Genomic DNA, 19,426 nt, shown 5'->3' with positions numbered 1-19,426 from the left:
TCGTTCGTGATCTAAATCTCTCCAAAGACAAAGCAGAACTTCTTGCTTCAAGGCTTAAACAGAAGCACTTGCTTGCAAAGGGTGTAACTGTAACTCAATACAGAAAATGAAATCATAACTTGACAATGTTCTTCACTAGTGATGGCTCACTGTGCTACTGTCATGATATAAATACACACTTTAACAGTTTGTCACAAGAGCATGTTCCATCTGAATGGTGTATCTTCATTGATTCCTCTAAAAGAAGCTTGAAAGCAGTCTTACTGGATAATGGTAATTCCAAACCAAGTTTACAGATTGCCCATTCCGTTAACCTAAAGGAGTCCTTTGACTACACGAATTTACTACTTGAAGCAATCCAGTATAAAACACACTAGTGAAACATCTGTGGGGATCTAAAGGTCATTGGCTTGCTAGTGGGAATGCAAGTAAAATTCACAAAATATTGCCATTTCATATGCCTGTGTGACAGCCGATCTATGGGAGACCATTATGTCAAGCATGATTGGCTACCAAGAGATACCTATAAGCCCAGAACAAGCAGTGTCAAGTTTCTGCCTCTGGTTGATCTGCATAAAACATTTCTGCCACCTCTCCATTTCAAGTTAGGCTTGATGAAGAACCTTGTAAAGGCCATGAGTAAATCAAACTCCATGGGTTTTCAGTACCTTGTTGAGAAGTTTCCAAACATAAGCACTGCAAAAATGAAGGAAGGGATATTTATAGGGGCACAGATCAAGTCTGTTTTGCAGGATGATGTTTTCAAACAATCTCTCTCAGCAGCTCAGCTAGAAGCTTGGGATGCATTCAAGTGGCTTTGTGAAAATTTCCTGGGCAACCATAAGTATACAAGGAAGGAGTTCAAAATCTTCTTGATTCATACCAGAAACTGGGTTGTCGCATGTCAATAAAAATACATTTCTGGCACTCACATCTAGAATACTTCTCGGAAAATCTTGGTATGGTATGTGAGAACGTTTTCACCAGGACATTCAGTTTATGGAGCACCGCTACCATGGTTTCTGGAATGAAAGTATGATGGCTGACTACTGCTGGATGCTGTACTGCAATAATCCATAGAGTACACAAGAAAATCATACTCTAAGCATTTCTGAAGAAACAATGGTACCTAGCTGACACTGTTCAGTAGATCTATACCACAGTGTGCCTTATTTAACTTCACACTGAAGATGTATTAACATTCACTTCAATGGTGTTTACGTTTTAGTACAAAATACATGCACGTACAATGTTAACTATCATAGTACTCATAACTCAGGAACTGTACATGTTAGGGAAAAACTGAAAACAGATCTGAAATCTGCTCAAAAAACTGATTTAGAAAAAAATTGCTGTGGTTTCTGATGATTATCAAAACAAATTTTTTGTTGACCTGTGTTATTTATTCGGTACAGAAATATAATATTTTAAACTGTAGAGAAATAATACTTGTCCAAGAGTCCAAAGCATGTGTATAATAATTATGAGAGGATGTGACCTAGGGAGTCCCGGTAGTAGGCTTTGCTGTTTTCCTTATAGCAATATGATTTTTGTTATCTCCATCATTTAATAAAAAGCAAGCTTTCACGGCAGCGATAGTATGGCTATAACCTAATTCTAAACTATAATATATGAATATAAACAAGTTTGAACATCCAAGATCATCATGACCACTTACCTGAACTGATTTTGATGGTCTTCAATATCTACTATTAGCCCTCAGTTCATCTCTGTGAGGAACAAAGACAACTGCAGTGCTTACCACTTGTCAGCACAGTTCCGCAAATAAGCAGACCAGGAAGGCATCTTTGTGTGTATTTGCTCTCTCAATTTGTGGTCCTGCGCTGGCATGCAGGGTGTTTTGCAATAACCTCTGTTAATAATAGTACCATACTAACCATACAGCTTTTTTCCCACAAAGTTCATGCACACTTTTCTATAAATGCTAAATATGTTATAATTATATCATAAATATTATCATACTGAAACATCAGTAGAAATACAAAGAAAATAAATCATACTAGGTAGGTCAGACTTTTTGGACTTTTTTGGGCTGCATGCTTGTTCCAGGTTATGGACTCATGACATACTACAGCCATTATCAGAAAGTTAGTCCCAAAGCCTTCACATTAAAATGTAAGTCAATAATGACAACTTAATTGTCATTAAATTTAAATAACTAAATTTAATTATTTTATATTGTAAAATACTAGTCCTTAGGCTTAGTCTACACAGTCTACAGTTTCCCCAGCCTTTAACCTGAGGCTTTTAAAGCCCATGTTTGAAGTCCCCATGCATTCCAATAGGCTAATCTACACCAGGACGTTTCCTCCAGGCACGTTTATGAGCTTTATCCTAAACGTTGCTTGCAACATTTAAAAAATTAAAACGCAGGATAAACGCGAGAAAACGCATGAAAATGCTCCCATTGAACTCAATAGGGGCTTTGACAAGCGTTTTTAAGGTTTTTATGAAAGCTTCCATTGAAAACAGTGGGGGCTTTTAAAAACATTTTTAGCAGGTCTTTGGAATCTGGAAGCCCCCTTTAATAAGGAGACTCCCAGATCTCCACCACCCCATGCTGGGGAATGAGTACAGGGGTATGAGTACAAAAAAACCCTTACTCTCTCTCTCCCTGTAAGAATTAAAATATGTGTAGAAAATTGGATGAGGCTTTAATGTTAAATTATTTAATTAAATGTGTGTGTTTGTGTAACTAAACTTTTTTTTTCCAGGTTATCCCAATGACAGGATGATTCCCATGGCTGCATTCATGACATGAGCACAGCCCTGGGACCCCTACTGACAGTGAGGGATCGCAGGACACTAGGGGTTAAATGAGGACAAGGCCTTTAATTCACCTTTAGTGCTCTGTGATTGGCTGGGGTTTTCTGTTTCTCAGCCATTCAGCACTAGACTTGAATGGGGAGGCTTGTGCGCATTCATCTCTAGTGCTCTGTGATTGGCTGAGAAATAGGAAACCCTGATGACAGCTCAAGCATCATCAGGATTTACCTTTCCCCAGCCAATAAGGGAGCAGAGCAATCAGCAGAGCTCTGCTATGCTGACAGCTTCGCTCCCTATTGCCCCTGCAGCCCTAGAGGAGCTGTAGTATGTGTTATAGATACAGATGCTTGAGCTGTCATCAGGGTTACCTATTTCTCAGCCAATCACAGAGCACTGGAGATGAATGGGCACAAGGCTGTGCTCATGTCATGATTGCATCCATGGAAATCATCCTGTCATTTAGATAACCTGTAAAAAAAAAAAGTTTAATTACACAAACACACACACATTTAATAAAATAATTTAACATTAAAGCCTCGTCCAATTTTTTATACATATGTTAAACCTTACACATATGTTAAACCTTTCAGGGAATGAGTAAGGGGTTTTATGTACCCCTGTACTCATTCCCTGAAAGGGTTAAAAGTAAAACTTTTATAAACGCTTATGTAAAATCGCGGCAATTCGCGGTAAAACGCGTCATAGGCGTTGATAAAGGTTTGATAAAAGTTGAGTTTTAAAACGCTTGTAAAAGTGCATAAAAACGCATATAAACATGGTAGGAACGTTTGCGTTTTTAAAACCGTTCATGTAGACCCAGCTTTTCTGTTGATTGTGATCATTATTTGAGCAAAATGTTAAATAATTGGATAACAGTTGTATTAAACAATGGTGTTACAGACTGAATATCAAACAAGTAGATGGTACATGGGAGTATGTACCATCTACTTAAAGCATGCATTATTTGTCCTGTTTGTGTATCACTATTAGGGAAGTTTATTGGTTTTTCTGTAAAAAAATGTTTATTGTTTTATTTGTATGTGGAAGTATGTTAATGTCACAGTGATTCCTTTATCTGCACATTTGTTGTCATTGATAATTTCTGTCTTTAATGATAGTGTTAGATTTAGCTTCTCCAATACTGGCCATTGGCTAAACACTAGTTTTGCTGTTTTTTGCAGACCAAATAGATTATTGTGAATGTTTGTTGAATCTTTGTTCTGGGTTAAAAATACTCATAGCCCCTCCTCTCAAGGTTCAGGGCTTGGCAGTGGGCAGCCAGTTACCAGGGCCCAACACAGTCATGTGAAAGCTAGTAAAGTCATTTATTTTAGGCAAGCTTCAAGCAGAGCAACACAGTGCTATCACAGGGCTTGTTCCTCAATCAGAATAAATTAATGGATAAGTGAATTTAAAATGCAGAAAAATGCATACTTTCACATTATTGGTTAAAACTAAAAAAAACAACAACAAACAAACAGCAAAACTGTATGAAAACTAAGGAGAGTCAGTAAGAATTAATCATGGTCTGCTGACTAGTATTTCCAACCTCCAGGCCTGGCCTTTATTAAATCACAAGTTTTTTTTGTGACTAATGGTATCACACTATTTCCCTGCAGTAGAATTTGCTGTTTCCTTATAGTAAACTAGGACTTGTTTAGCTTATTTTGTGACTTGGCTGATCAATGAATGTATTACTTGATGTTCAGTGGGAGAGCTTGCTTAAACAGCCTCCACTTTTAGCCACTCTAGGCTGCATTCACAGGCAACCAATGTCCTCACCTATAATGCAGAGCCAGTAGCCCAGCATAATAAGAACCTGAAAGTTATCTGCAATCTGATCTGCTAGTTTGCATGCCAAAGTACTAAAGCCAAAGACATGCAGGCACCTATCATTTTCAGAAAGATGTAATTGGGGCAGTCACTGTATCATCGGACCTGAAACTACTATCTCAAACCACACTTTTTGATCAAGTTTTAGATGCATTTGAGATTTTGGATATTGGAGTCCACTAGGTCAGTGCTTCTTAAACTTTCCAACATGGGGGAACCTTTTTAAATAACTTTTAGCGCTTCAGGGAACCCCTACTACAATTGCTATATTTACAGCTGACAGTACATTAGCTTTGTGGTCAGTGGGAAGAATGCCTCTTAATTGCTGGATATTAAGAAGAATATCACCCTTACAGCAATCCAAAAAGATCATTGGTGTCACTTAAACTTCTCTAGGAGTCACAAACTGCTCATTGTTTAGGAAACCCCTAGCAACCTCTGATTGAGAAACACTCCTCTAAAGGGACATTTAATGACATGTCTATAGACTTTGTAAAGTGCTGCGTAATGTGTTGGCACTATTTAAATACAAGTTATAATGATTTGGGTCCTGCTGCGGTAGAGTAGGGAGCTCCTCTAGGTTGCAGGGGACAAATCATTTTTATAGAGACCCCCTTTCATTTTTCCTCTTAACATTTTTTACGTATATCTTCCTAATAAGATGTAAACAATTATAGTGAAGTAAACAATGGAAGCACCATTTAATGCCAATAACCATTGCACCATTTAACTACAATATGTAAGCTTTTTTCAATAACTTTGCCTGAAGCATTGTGCTAAAATATTGAGGCTAATGGATTAAAAGAGTGATTCCAGACAGCCTCACTAATGTTGAAATTTAGTTCACATATTTTAACCTAGGATCTCATGTTTCTATATGGGTGGTAACACATAAAATTTTAAAACATTTCCACTGTGTCTTTTATTCCCTAAACCTGGATTAGGCTTAAGCCCCGTACAGACGTCAGATTTTTATCGCCCGATAATCGGCATCGGCCAATTATTGGGCGAAAATCTGCCGTGTGTACAGTCAGTGTCGTCCATCGTCCGGACGACCGACCTGCCGGGTCCACGGACGATGGACGACAGCCGATCCTAATGAAAGGGAAGGGGAGAGCGCGCAGCAGGGTGCCGCTCCGTCGCTCTCCCCCTCCCCTCTCCATAGAGCATGAACGGTGCTGTATGTACAGCACCGTCATGCATCGTGCACTCCCTTGTCGTTGGAAAGGATTGTGAAAGATCCTTTCCAACGACAAAAATTGCAAGTGTGTACGCAGCTTTAGTCTACATGGGCGTTTTCCCCACCGTTTAACCTGAGGCTTTAAAAGCCCATGTTTGAAATTCCCATGCCTTCCAATGGGTCAATCTACACCAGGATGTTCCCTTGAGGCACGTTAATGAGCGTTATCTATATAACTGCGTGCAATGTTTAAAAAATTTAACCACAGGGTTAACGTGGGAAAACACGTCCATTGATTTCAATGGGGGCCTTTATCTGCATTTCCCCGCGTTTTTAAGCACTTGAAACGTAAAGGCGGTAAAAACACGACAAAGCACGAGAGAACCTAGAATAGACGTTTTCCAGTGTTTTAAAGGCAAGCCTTAAAACGCTAAAAAAAGTGCATAAAACGCATATAAACGCAACAGGAACGTTTACATGCGGTTTTAAAAACGTCTGTGTAGACCCAGCCATATGTTATTAGTACTTCCCCTAGTTTCTATACATAAGCCCTATTATCTTCTTTTTTAAAACCGAACACTAGACTAATGTACACCCACTAGTTGTCCTAGTCCAGACATTTTTAAAACAGAATGCTACAAAAATATTTTTGTCATCATGAGGCGACTAAGCTCTCCCCCACCTCACACAATGAGCCACTTCTTTGACTGCTTTTCACACACAATGCCACACGTGTGCAGTGTCGCCTCATTCTAAAGATCAGCCTGCTGTATCTTATTTAACATGAATCTTGGATGAAAATATGCGGACAACAGGGTAGAAAAAGGAGATCTTTGGAAAGAAATCAAGGAGGCTGATGGTGAAAAAGGAGGAAAGAGGAAGAGTTGTAGGGGGAGGGAGGGCTGTGCAGCTGGATTGCTTGTTATGCAGACAGGATGTGAGACATACCGAAAGCTTGCTGTTCTGCATAAACAGCATTTTTCACACTATCATGTCGTCTGCATATGGGGTCACACTAGAAAATATGGCGTGCTGCATTTAGAATGTAAAGTGTGAAGATTTGGAAAGCAGTTCTATTATTTATCATTTGAAAGATTGCCTTATCTGCTTTCGGTTGCTCATGATAACAATGGTGCACCATGGTGTATTTTGATGCTGCACAGCCTTGTGTTTTCAGTGCTATATATTGGCAAGTATAGGTTTGCTTCTGACATGGTTTTCTCTGATGACTATGAATTAGATGAAATTGCTATGGAGACAAGGCTTGTGCAGCCTGCCTTTTGTGATCTCCATGACAACTAAAGCTAAACCACCATACCAAAAATTGCAGAAAACCTAATTCTAGCTAGTGTTTCCAGAATGGTCAAATGAATGAATGCAGATCTCTGCTCACCTTTACTCATAGAAACATTTCAGATTTAATGCAGCTGTGTTCAAGGACAAGCTGCTATTTGTTTAAACTTAGCTTTTTTGTTACAGTGTGTCCTTTGTTCTTTTGTGTAATTACCCAGTAAATGTCATTACTGAATAGTTTTAATGTTTGCTTTTTGAAATGCAAAAGTTTTATGTTTTATGCCATCCTGCTCTGAAGATTCAGTGTTGGGTGGAATTCGGTTTGTGAAAACATTACAGTGCTGCTACCTTTGAAGTTCTGTTAACCAGATCTTCTGCCAAGTGTCTAAAACATGGAAATATATCTGAAAATTTTCCTTAGACTTCCTATATAAGAACTAAGGGGCCCAGTTATAAGGCTGGGTCTACATGGACATTTTTAAAAAAACAAGTAAACATTCCTATTGCATTTATATGCATTTTAAGCACTTTTAACAGCATTTTATAGCTTGCCTTTAAAATGCTGGAAACCGCCTATGCCGTGCTTTACCACATTTTTAATGTGTTTACCTTTTAAGTGCTTAAAAACGTGGGAAAATGTCCCATTGAAGTCAATGGAAGCGTTTACTTGCGTTTTTGGCTGTTTCCCAGCTTTACCTTTACCGTTGCAAGCAACATTTAAGATAAAGCTCATAAACGTGCCTCAAAGAAACGTCCTGGTGTGGATTATCCCATTGGAATCCATGGGGATTTTAAACATGGGCTTTAAAAGCCTCAGGTAAACACTGGGAAAAACGCCCATGTAGACTAAGCCTAAAGAAGCCATATCACACTCATACCTCTGCTTAAAAAATGACACATTTATAAAACCACAGGACTGTGCTTACAAAGGTGTTTGTGAATCAGAAAAAACATTCATAAATTAATATGGATGGGGAAGGCAAGGGACAGTGCAATTGGAAAGGATGACAGCAGTCTATCTATCCAGCAATCAGAGGGAACCAATGAAGGACACAGTGAAGCTTTCAGTGCTAGGTCAATATATTGAGCAGTCCCCGGGGGAAAAATAACCATCTTTTTGCATAGCCAGGAAGGTCCTCCTATTTATGGGCAAAAATTAAAGTAAGGTTAAAGTTTAGTTGTAAATGTACCAGCACCTGTGTAATGTGGCCTGAATAGATATAAATCATAGGTTTAGATCTACCCTAACTGTTCTTTAAAAATACATAAAAATGTTCTCTCAGTTCAGCCAATATATTTAATTGATCTGCCACTTCTAAATTGCTTTAAAAAAGTCAGGATCCAGTCATCCTAAACATAGATCTCGTTGCAAACGAACCACTGTCTCAGGGGATCTGATTGGGCGACACCTGTAATCTATTGTGTGTACGGTCGTTCAGTGATCGTGGATTGTTCTGTGATACACTTTCTCCTGTACATGTCATTTCCTGCATTGTTTGAACGATCGTGTGTACATTAGTTTAGTGTGTACATTATTGGTGGATTATATTTGAACGATCGTATCGTTACAGCATGTACAGAATTGTGCACAATTTGATTGTTCAAAATAATCGGGAATATTCGTTGATCGTTTGTTTTCAAACGATAATTATTGCACGTGTGTACCTAGCCTAACACACAAAGGTACAATGGCAGCTACTATGATCTTCTCCTGATTTCAGGCAGCATGGTTGCTCAGAGGTTAGCTCTCTGGTCCTTGCAGCTCTAGATCCCAGGTTCAAATCTTGGCCAGGGCACTATCTGCATGGAATTTGCAGGTTCTCCCCGGTATTATTATTAAACAGGATTTATATAGCACCAACATATTACGCAGCACTGTACATTAAATAGGGGTTGCAAATGACAGACGAACACAGACAGTGACACAGGAGGAGAGGACCCTGCCCCGAAGAGCTTACAATCTAGGAGGTGGGGGAAGTAACACACAATAGAAAGGGAGATATGTAGTGGTGGGAAGTAGTGAGGGTTTCAAAAGACAGAAGAAGATGGGATGGGTTTTGAGTGCACTTTTAAATGAGCAGAAAGTAGGAACAAGTTTAAGAGGATGAGGAAGACCATTCCAGAGAGTTGGGGCAGCTCTAGTCTTGGGTGCGATGAGGTTTTGAATGAGGAAGTTAGTAGTAGGCCATTGGAGCAGCGAAGAGCAAATAGGGGAGTATTTTTTTTACCAGGTTAGAAAAGTAGGTGGGACAAGACTTGTGAAGGGATTTAAAGGCAAAACACAGGAGCTTGAATTTGATTCTAAGGTGAAATGGAAACCAATGAAGAGAACTACAAAGACATACAGCAGAAGAAGATCACTGGGAAGGATGGATAAGTCTGGCTGCGGCATTCATAATAGATTGTAGAGGAGAGAGTTGGGTTAGTGGAATATCAAAGAGGAGGAGGTTACAATAGTCCAGACGAGAGATGATAAGAGCGTGTACAAGGAGTTCACTGCTCTCTGGGGACAGGTAGGGGCGGAATTTGGAGATGTTGCGTATGTGAAAGTGACAGGACCTGGAAATGTTCTGAATGTGGGGGGTAAATGGCAGGGCAGAATGAAAGGTGACGCCAAGACAACATGCCTGAGGGGAGGGATGAATGACAACAACATGTTAACAGAAATATGTCAGAAGGAGAATTAGAATGTGAGGGAGGGAAAATGATGAGTTCTGTTTTATTCAGGTTGAGTTTCAGAAATCTGTTAGCCATCCATGACGAGACGGCTAACAGGCAGCATGAAACCTTATCCAGGACTGAGGGAGACAAGTCAGGAGTGGACTGATAGTTTTGAGTGTCATCAGCAAACAGATGGTACTGTAAGCCAAATGAGGATATGAGACTATCAAGAGGAGGTGTACAGAGAAAAGAGAACCATTCCAAAGACTGCCCCCTGGGGAACACCAACGGGGAGGAGAGTAGGAATTACCACTGAAAGAAACATGAAAGGAGCAGTCAGACAGATAGGAAGCAAACCAAGAGAGAGCATTGTCACTAATACAAATGGAGCGCATGATTTGTATTAGAAGGGGGTGATCAACAGTGTCAAAAGCAGAGGAAAGATCAAGGAGAAGGAGGAGGGAAAAGTTGCCTTAAGACTTAGCTCTGATGAGGTCATTGGCCTCTTTAGTAAGGGCTGTTTTGGTGAAATGGGCAGCTCGCAAGCCAGACTGGAGAGGGTTAAGAGAGAGTTTGTGCTCAGGTAATCAGCGAGTCTTTTGTAGGCAAGGCACTCAAGAAGATTGGAAACATATGGGAGAAGGGAGATAGGACAGTAGCTAGAAGGTATGGATGGGTCTAGTGAGGGTTTCATCAGGAAAGGGAGAATAATGGCATGTTTGAAAGCAGATGGGTAGATACCAGTTGAAAGGGAGAGGTTGAATAGTTTGGCTAGGGCAGGGGCCAGGGTGGAGTAATGGGCTCAGAGTAGATCAGAGGGAATTGGGTCAAGCGGACAGGTAGTAGATGGAGATGATGAGAGGAGACTTCATCCACAGTAACAGGGCTGAGGGAGGCTAGTGATTATTTACAGGTGGAAGGGGTGGATATGGTTGTAGTGGCCCAGTAAGCAGAGACATCATGTCTGGTTTTGTCACTTTTATCTATTATAAAGTAGGTGGCTATGTCTTGGGCAGAGAAGGTTGTTGTGGGGGGAGCAGGTGTGGGGTTTAGGAAGGAGTCAATTGTTGAGAAGAGGCTGTGTGGGTTGGAAGCTTTAGAGGATATGACAGCGCATAAATAATTTTGCTTGAGTTCAGTGTTAAAGTGTTGTAGTCTGGTTTTGTAGTCCATAAATTCAGCTTTGAGGCCAGATTTCCTCCACTTGCGCTCAGCTACAAGAACAGTCTTTTGTAGATGTTTGGTGTGACTGTTGTGCCAGGGTCAGGGGTTAGCAGGACAGTAGCAGGGGCAACTTTATCCAGAGAAAGAGTGTGGCAGCTTTATCTGGAGATGTGATTTTAGAGAGGGTTGGGGTTAGGGATGTAAGGCAGTTTGAGAATAGGTTGTGGTCAAGGTTACGGATATCGCTCTGCCATTGAACAGTTTGTCTGTGATGTGACAAAAGGGGGCAAGAGTTTGGTTGAAGGTGATAAAGGTTGTGATCAGAAAGGAGAAATGGCGAGTTGTCAAGGAGGGTGGAGTTGTGTATGGGGCCGTTTATGTTCTGTGTCAGTAGACGGTAGACAACAGCAACAATGAGGGGTAGAGGGCGGAATAGACTAAATGAACTTCAAAAGAGGTGAAAATGAGAGAGGGCAGGGTAGGAAGGACACTGTATGTACAGTTAGTTGAGAGAATGAGACCCACATCACTCCCTACTCTGTTGCCAGGTCTAGGGGTATGTGTGAAGTGCAGGCAGGGAGCAGCAGCAGAGTCTGAGGAGGAATACCTGAAATAAGTTTCAGTGAGAGCCATTCAGTGTGAACAGGAATGAGGTTAGGAGGAGGGAGAATCTTGCTGAAAGTGTAGGGAAGAGTGAGGCTGTGGGGAGGGACCAGGGTTGTGAAATGGTGAGATGTCAACAGAAAGTAGCAGTAGAGAAAAAAGGTGCAGGAGCACAGACAGAGAAAGCAGGAAAATGAAGGAGCAGAGATACAAAGAGTTAACAGACTGGGGAGGACAAGGAATATAGCCAGCATGGTGAGTGCAGGGTGAAATATACCTTTTTAACAGCTGTGAACCATATGAGTACATTAAACAATATGACAAACAGTCCATGAGAGCAGGTCCAGTGATATGGGTTTTAGTGAGGCTTATAAGCATGTTGAGTTCCTGGAGTGGGACAGGATGAGTCGGTCACAGAGATGGCTTGGTGAAATAGCAGTTCAGAATGGTAGCAGTAGAGGTTGTGTTCGAGTCCAGGTGGATGCCTAATGATGAATCAGTCCAAAGGCATGAAATGGGAGTTGCAGAGTATAAATGTCTGTCCAATTCCTGGTTATATTCCCTGGTTAATTCCCATTGCACTTATAATTAGGCACTTAAGATATGGGTAAGTGACCAGGGTCCCCATGTGATCTTGCCTGGTATTAAAATAGAAGTGCTTTGAGCCCTGAATATGGATGGTTTGATAGAAGTAACACGAAATTTGGAATATCAGTTGAACCTGGGTAGGGGAGGAGTTAGCAGGGCAATAAATATCAATGTGCACTCAGCTGGAACAAAGCAATAGTGAACAAATAAATCTACGGGGAGATCTAAGTTGGTGCAATAGGTTTATCTACAATGCAAGACCTACCATACAAAATCAGATTAATATTGTAGGGGAAAACAATTGGATACACAGGGATGAATTCTGACAGGCAGAACGGGAGACATACCTGTACAAAGAGAGATTAATGCAGATTAGGTGCAGGCAGATAAAGAAGGTGAATTCATCAGTGATATTAGTGGAGGAGGAGGATAATGATGTTGATGATATTCCCTGGATTAATTCCCATTGCACCTATAATTTGGGCACGTGACCAGGGTCCCCACGTGACTTTGCCTGTTATTTAAATAGAAGTGCTTTGGACCCTGAATATGAATATGCAGGTTATCCCTGTGTTTGTGTAGGTTTCCTCTGGGAACTCCAGTTTCCTCCCACATTCCAAAAAACATGCAGATAGGGTATTTGGTGTACCCCCCCCCCAAAAAAAAAAAATAAAAGACTGTAGAAAATATATATGACTGAGGTAGGGACATTAGATTGTGAGCCTTCTTCAGGAGCAACTTCACTAGTCACTATGGACTTTGTAAAGCGCTGTGTAATATGTCGGCACTATATAATAATAATTGCCTTTTAGTACTGTCTTTTTATGTGGCCTTGTGAAAAAATGGTCATCTGTGCTATAATCATATTAGGTTTTTTCTTCTTGCAGTGCACTTCATGAATATAGGAACTATATACATGTATAGTGGTATCTGTGTGAAATTGCCCCATGCAACAACAGCCTAATCTTTTAGGAATAGGGAAGTCAGGTGTCACATGTACAGAAACTGAAAGAAAAATCATGGTACCTTTTTTAGGGTAAGTTTAATCCCCTTAGCTTTCTAAAGCTTTATTTTTATTTTCATTCTTTACATATATTGTATGTATAGCTAAAACTATTTTTTTGTTTTGAATAAAAAATGGAAGGGTTAAAAGACCTGTCAGTTTATTTTATGTTTCTGTTTATTCTTTGTTTTCGGGTGTTTACCTCTTTTTCCTATTCTAGATATGCAACTTGTTGTCCCCTTGACAGTTGTCCCAATATTTCAGCCCACCTCTTCTACTAAGGGACAAATTTAAAATTTAAAATTTATCCTTACTTTCTATTTCAGTGACGATGATCATCATAGAGAGATGAATGCACAGGCATCAACAACTTTGACAGGCGTCAAAGATTTGAACTTATCTTTCATCACCATATCCTAATGAAAAAAAAAAGGAAGTTCACACAAACCCTTACTGAGCTTTAGTAGGAGCAGTGTAAACAGTAGACTGTTATCTATATAAAGAGCTTCAGATGCCTATGCCACACCCTGGAAACTTGCCCCCTGTGATTCTCAATAAACCTTCTTCCAAATAGGATCTGGGCAGCATACAGGACCTGTTTATCTGCCCTAAACAACATGACACCACTCCTAATACTACTGCTGGGCAACAACCAGACCTGTTGTAGTGTAGATTTGCTTCGAATCTCCTAATCCTAATCGGATCCTAAATAGAAAATAGTTGGACTTTCCTTCTAAAATGTGGGATATAACTTCTTTAGGTGAAGAACAGCCACTTTTTACTGATCTTGATTCACTTTCTTTATCTCGGCCTGCTTCTTTAAAGCATATATCACACACCTGCTTAGATGGTAATGATCTTGCGCCACATGCTCAACATGATTCCGGGTGCTCCACTGATTTGCTCCTGGAATGAGAGAGTGACCTCTTTCTATTAGTAATTTCACAGGGTGAACTTTATCTTGCCCCTCATCCTCTTCTAGAGGATCGACGAATAGGACTGGGAGAAGCCAGGTGTCTTGTCTTTCTGAAATGCTTCTTTTCAGGGCTTTTATCCCTTTGCTGAACAGACAGTACTTGAGAGGCAGGCAGGGAAATATCTGGCACAGACATAAAGCATGGCTTGGTTGTGCTTCCTTATCTTTATTTGCTTTTTAAAGCAAAGATGCACAAATAGGTTTGAATTGCAAGGCATTTGTGCCACACACTCAGCATAATTTAATGGCATAGTGATCTGCGGACTGACATAAAAAGGGCAGGAGATTTCTCTTTGCTTGATGGCCTTAATCCATCTTTCTAAACCTTTTAAGATGAGAAAAGCCCCTGAAACAACTTTTGAGTCCTAAAGAACCATTGCCACAATCCACACACCCATCGATCACTGTACACTTGTGTGGTCAGTGGGATAAATGCCTGGTTGCATTGCTGCCAGTGGGAAGAATGTCACCTTCACAAATAACCAAAGCATTATTTGGTGCCAGAGTTAGCTGACCTGAGAGGCAGGCACACATTTTACATTGCTGGTCAGTGTAATGGTCATTTGGATAAATGTCTGGTTGCATTGCTGCCAGTGGGTAGAATATCGCCTTTACAAATATCCAAAACATTAACTGGTGTCAATGTAGTTGACCTGAGAGGCACGGATTGCACATTGCTGGTCAGTGGCATAAATGCCTGGTTGTATTGCCAAATTGCACATTGCTTTAAGGAAGCCTTAGCACCCTTCGACACTGGCCTACATGGAGACATATCCTTTGTTACACACCCTCTATTAGAGGCATGGTGGACTGAGCTGAAGAGAAGCCTGCTCTGACTTCCTGGTATGCTTTCTTGGGGCTCTTTTATCCCACAACAAAAAAACACAATCTTTTTTTTTTTAAAGGTGACAGCCATCTTCTGAATCCATCCCCTACCTGTGCTGCAGCTTTTGTGCCTGTGAGGCAAGGTTAGGTGAGCCAGCAACTAAAAACAAGTAATATATCTTTCTTATATATGTACCTGACCAAACCCACAAATAAAACTTCCTATCTGACTTCCTGCCAGTCAGCATAGCAGCTACAAAGAAGAAAAAACAGAAAAAGTATTTAAAAAAATTGCGCCTGTTGTATGCAGGACCGTGAAGGTGGCCTAACATAGACTGCTACTAGAGCAAAATACACTCTGCTGGAGTAGTCTGAAGATTACCAACTTTATTGATAGCAAATTGCACTCATTAACATCTAATGATTTAATAAATGTACAAGTAACCAAGTAAAAATCTCCAAGGTTTTCCCACAAAATACCACATAATAATAAACAGGTATGTATAATTATAGAATACCATAATCCTGGTAAAAAACACCATCAGGCAGAACAACAGTGCACTAAGCCATATTGTATGTACAAAGATGTTACTACAAAATTCTACCAAATTATATGCAATGCCTAATATTTGAGGCTCAGACTGAACTTTCATGGAGCCATACAGCAGGTGGCCCCAGAGATACAACAGAAAGCAAAGACATTCTCTCCGTCAAACTCATCTCTACTACTGTCATTTGCATGATGGCTGTGAGCTGAAGTTTGCAGCAACTGTGCAAGGCACAGAGCGACTTTTTTAGACACCAAAAGGAAAGAAAACAGGTAAGAAAAAACTTCTGTGCTGCTCACCTACCCACAAAAAAGGACTATTTAAGCTCCATATCACCATACCCTCGGCACCAGGGTTCCCAAAACGTGATGGATTTACCATCCGTGATGGGACTTCCCCTTGGAGAGGCTTGTTCCTTGTTAGTTCTTTGTTACTCTTGAATCTTAAGAATGATATGATAAAAATGTCTTCAAAAGCTATGTAACTTTTGTACTCTTTCTGGAGGTAAGGCCCTGCTGGGAGAGTGCTGTCTTGGTGATAAAACAGGTGGGGTGAAAATACTTCAAAAAAGGTAAAGAAACACTTTAAAACACCAACTGAAAGCAATTAAAACTTTTAGGAATAGTTTTAGCTGCCTAATTGTTATTGGAAGCACACTTTTCATATATCATCTCATAACCATTCATTAGAAGAGAAGCGTTTTAGTTAGGATGCAGTATATACAATACATACGGCTTTGCAGGATAATGTTCCATACTAATTTGTTTGAAATGCTGACATCATAAACCACAACAGCTGTCATACATGACCTCAAGTACTTCTAAAAACTGGACTGTAGAGAGGAATGGCCACAAACATATGCCAGTGTTGGAGACATTTTCTAATACTGGTTCATCTCTGTGATAGATTCAAAACTTTTTAAAGCTTGTCTACTAAAATGAAATATTACCTATTTATTTATTTTTTAATAATATTTTTTTAATAATTATTTTAAATTTATTTTTATTTAAAACATCTTAAAAGGAAATTTAGGTTGTTTTTTTAAGTGGAACTATAACTTCCCATTTAATAAAATGAGTAATGAAGCTCATAATTAGAAGTGTTTCTGTACTTCTAGTTTATCTAGTCCCCATGCAAAATGTACAAATAAACTTTGATCTTGCCAGTAAATTCCACCTAATGCAACTTTCTTTGATTTTGTGGCAACAATGCTGCACTGCTTGTGCTGTATGTAGGCTGTGCCCACTTGTATTATATGTATATATTGTATGGCATTTATATTATATATATAATTTTTTGGATATCAGGATGTTGCACTGGGTGTGCTGGTTTTTAGCATGGTCACAACTGATAGCTTGTAGCATGTCCATCAGCACCTAGCCACTCCTAGTCCTGTCCACTGCTTTCTGGATTGACAGCACTGCTTTTGTTTCTGAAACCTTCCTACTGTGAGCTCTAGTGTTAGGCAGGGGAAGCATGTGAGGAACAAAGGAGGACTTAGCTCTGTCAAAAAAGGTAAATTAGGTTTTTGTTTACTTTATGAGGGTAGGGCATAACATAGTAGTAAATTTTGCCTTCTTAAGGCTGTCATATTTGAGCTTTAAGTACTACTATGTAGAACAAATGAAAGGTGAGGAAATTGCATAGTGAAGAATCTCTGACACAAACCAAAATGTCAAAAAGAAAATATATGAAGACTTTATTTTTCTTTGATTTTACTAAAGCCCAAGTTCATATGATGTGCCTTGTGTGCACTGCATTGCTGTGGGATCATTTTAAAGAGCTGCCTACCTCACGACAACACATAAAAAATTGTGTGAAGTTGGCTTGCTATATCTGTTACGTATTTACCAGCATATGGGGGTCCTCTTTCCTATCACTACACAGTATTATTATAGCGCCATCATATTATGCAGCGCTGTACAAGGTACATTTACATCAAACTAGCTGTCCTTTAAAGGGGCTCACAATCTAATGTCCCTACCATAGTCGTTTGTCATTAATGTAGTCTAAGGTCAATTCTGGGGGAAGCCAATTAACCTAACTGCATGTTTTTGGGATGTGGGAGGAAACCGGAGTAGCGGGAAGAAACCCACGCAGACAACCTGCAAACTCCATGCAGATAGTGCCCTGGCCAGGATTTGAACCTGGGACCTAGCGCTGCAAAGGCAAGAGTGCTAAGCTTTGAGCCACTGTGTTGTCCAGTACTGCATCTTGCAACATTTATAGTTCAACTAGGAGTCAGTTTCCACTATGACTTGGCTTTTAATTCGTGTTTCTATGCAATGCATTTGAGGCACAATTTTTTTGTATTTCAATATTTATTAAAATTTTGTTTTACAAAGAAGAAACAATATCATCAAGACAATGAACATAAATAAAAGACACATAGAGTATGCAAGTATATAAAAAAAAAAACACTTCAAACAGTGTCCAAAGTAATTTGCTACATCCAGGCAACATTAAAGTAAAAATCATCCTAGAGTCAGTCGCAGATATGCCAAGAGATAACAATAAAACATCACCAATCAGTGTTTGAACAGTGTATTGACAAATAATCGTGTCAAAACCATAAGCCTAAGAGAACAACAAACATAAAAATTAAAGACAAAAAAGGAAGGGGGAAGGGGAAGTAGAGGAAGTTTGAGAGGCTGAGGTGACAAATTCACTATACCTGAAAGTAACTTTATACAGATCACTATGTGTTGGCGAAAGAAATCCAGGGTTCCCAAATGTCATCAAATTTGACCAGTGAGTTCATTAGGGTATGGGTAAGTTTATCGTTTACCATAATCCAATTCAATTTGGTGAAAATGGGATCCAATGATATTGAAGGTGACTTCCAGGCTTTGGCCAGTGAAATTCTACCCGCAAGTAAAATCAATTTAATCAATTTCATCGAGGGTCTGGGAAGGGTCACTGATAGCTTGTTGAATAGGGCTGCCTCCACAGTGTTATGAATCTCCTGCTGTAAAATTCTAGAAATCAATCCAAATACCTCGTCCCAAAATTTCCTAGCAATCGGACAGGACCACCAGATATAAAGCGTTGAGCCTCTAGAATTACAGCCTCGGAAACATAAGGGAGAGACTGATGGGAACATTTTTGCTAGTCTATTTGGAGTGAGATACCATCTAAGTGCTACTTTATAGTTGGCTTCCACCAAAGCAGAGTTCAGGGAGACCTTGGAAAGCGAGTACACAGTATCCCACCAATCTTGCAATCCCCATGTGGTACCCAGTTCGGATCCCAAGTCTAGCATATATTGCAGTTTACTGGAAGGGTCTACTAAGGCCGAGTACATGATAGAAAGTTCCCTTCTTGTGGAGGCTATTGATGAGCAAGTGCTTTCGAATAGGGAGGAGCACATGAGTCTCGGGGCCTGTCTAATTATCACGCTGATAAACTAAATCAATTGTCTATAAGGAAAATGTTCCGTTGGAGGGATATCATGTTTACTAGTCAAATAATCACATGAAAGCACTGCACGAACATCTATCAAATCTTTCACTCGTCTAAAGCCCTTTGAGATCCACCAGTTAAAGTTAACTAGGTGCTGGCCTGGCGGGAAATCTGGGTTATTCCAAAGTAGCGTTAGGTTTATGTTGGAAGGATAACCTTGGGTGATTGCTGTATTTATCCCAGAGCTGAATGGAGTGAGACAGGTGCTGGGCATTTTATAGTTCCTCTCGGCCTTTTTCTGCGCAACATGAGAGATTCTATAGAGCCCGGAAAACCATTCTGGTTCTCTATCTCAACCCATTGAGGTCGGGCTCCATGCACGGTGCTCAGTGAAAATTGTGCCACCTGTGCTGCCACATAATAGTATTTAGGATGCGGTACTCCCAAGCCTCCCATTTGCTTAGGGGCAAAAAGAGTATCTTTATGAATTCTGCCCTTTTTCCCTGCCCAGATAAACTTCATTATTCTAGACTGGAGGAGTACAATCTCCTTTAGGGGGACCT

The 19,426-nt window shown here is 40.0% G+C and overlaps 1 protein-coding gene across 5 annotated transcripts in view; it reads left to right on the top strand.

Annotated features, from left to right (window-relative positions):
- NAV1 (neuron navigator 1) overlaps positions 1 to 19,426 on the top strand; it is a 202,700-nt gene that overhangs the window by 20,392 nt on the left and 162,882 nt on the right. For 2 of the 5 annotated variants that reach the window (XM_072423154.1, XM_072423144.1), the window contains exon 1: positions 11,644 to 11,776. The exons of the other annotated variants lie outside the window; for them this stretch is intronic. The gene's annotated coding sequence lies outside the window, so the exon portion shown is untranslated. Of the gene's footprint in view, positions 1 to 11,643; positions 11,777 to 19,426 lie in introns of those variants that run through there. 5 annotated transcript variants of the gene reach the window in all.

Source organism: Pyxicephalus adspersus, chromosome 1, assembly GCF_032062135.1.
Source record: "Pyxicephalus adspersus chromosome 1, UCB_Pads_2.0, whole genome shotgun sequence".
Lineage (NCBI taxonomy): Eukaryota > Metazoa > Chordata > Amphibia > Anura > Pyxicephalidae > Pyxicephalus > Pyxicephalus adspersus.
This window is presented reverse-complemented; position numbering and strand designations above follow the sequence as displayed.